We start from the raw sequence: 1,756 nt of genomic DNA on the forward strand, positions 1-1,756 counted from the left end.
TGGGGCTAGGGGGGACCAGGGGCCTACTGCCCCCCTGTCACAGGCATAGATTGATCTAGTTAACTCTTCCTGGAAGACCTCCTCCCAGACAATACCAAAAGTATTCAACTATAGCATTCTCTGTCAGTTTACAAAGAAATCATTAAATAATCATTCCCTATTCACATCATGTGAATACTGAACAGCCCCAGAGCTCAACTCTAGGGCTAGTCCTATTCAGTGTTTTTTCAATCAGTGATCTGGACACAGGATTTGAACACATTCCTTAGCAAGCTTGCTGATGACACTAAGCTGAGAGGTGCTATTGACTCTCTTGCGACAGAAAGTTCACAGAGGGTATTTCTGCTGCACTTTGGACAGTAATTACAAGACACAGGCATACACTGTGAGACAGCTGGCTGGAGAGCAGCTCAGCAGAGAAGGATCTGGGTGCCAGTGACACTAGGTTGAGTATGAGCCAGCAGTGTGCCTTGGCAGACAAGACTGCAAACCTCATTTTGGGGTGCATTTGACACAGCACACCCAGATGGTCAAAAGCAGTGATTATCCTGCTACATTTGGTATTGGCACAACTTCACCTTAGATACTGTGCACAGTTCTGGGCTCCACCACATAAATGGATGTTAAGATACTTGCAAGTGTGCACAGAAGGTGACCAAAACTGTTACCAGGGCAGCAAGGCATGTCCAGTGAGGGGAGGCTGAGCTCACTCAGGTTGCTGAGCCTAGAGAAGAGAAAGCTGAGAAGCAACCTCACTGTGCAGTAACTTTTCATTAGTCCTGAAGAGGTCAGGAAGTTGAACTTGATAATCTCTGAGGGCTATTTCCAACTGAAGCATTCTACGTCTTTACATGCCAAAACAGTCTTTATGTTCTCTTTGCTTATCTTACTACTTATCAAGGAGCCAAAACACTTAAAATGCCATTACCACATTACTACTTATTTATCCCAAATGACCCTGACACTGCTTTATTGCAACAGGAAGGATTTCTCTCCATGGCATGATTTTGCTGCATTTTTAATTCAGAGTACTGACTCAAAACAGCAGTGACTTACAGGACTGCATTAGGTCCTTTTAGGACCCTTTAGGTCTGCACATAGGAGCTGTAAAAATATCCAAACTCCAATGGGAATTGTTTTCACATTAACATGCATCCATGCATAAACATCATACCCAAGCAAATCAAGAGACAACTCAACTATTGGTTCTTCAACCTGGAAATCTCTCTTCAGATATTTTTCTTCATAGTTTTAAACTCAGTAGTCCTCATGGTTGAGAAGAAAAATAGGTTTCACTTTGTCCTGATCATTCATCACTCATATGAGTCAATTGTAATACTCTACTCTTCTGAGTTGAGGAGTGCAAAAAACTAATTCGAGTAGTTTCCTAATGCGTAATGTTATTTTATTGGGTGTACTACCTTCCTACCACAGATAAAATAGTAAATATTTACAAACAATTTTATGAGATGAAATGAAGATTACAGTAACCTTCTGCATACAAGAGTTTGGTCACTTACCTTGTCTCTAGAACAAAGTCCGTTAGGTCTACACTTTACGTTTTGCATAGTTTTGCTTTGGACAGTCGGAAAGTTTACAAGGACCTTGGCAGTACAATTCAGATTCACATACTGTGAACACGACAAATAGACATGGAAGGAAAGACAGTGGCTTTTAGCTATGCTGGATTATTTTCTTATTGGAAGGGAGTACTCTTAAAACACTCATAAAGGTGGGATTCATTTTTTTTGTTGTT

Source organism: Meleagris gallopavo, chromosome Z (assembly GCF_000146605.3).
Source record: "Meleagris gallopavo isolate NT-WF06-2002-E0010 breed Aviagen turkey brand Nicholas breeding stock chromosome Z, Turkey_5.1, whole genome shotgun sequence".
In the NCBI taxonomy this organism is placed as follows: domain Eukaryota; kingdom Metazoa; phylum Chordata; class Aves; order Galliformes; family Phasianidae; genus Meleagris; species Meleagris gallopavo.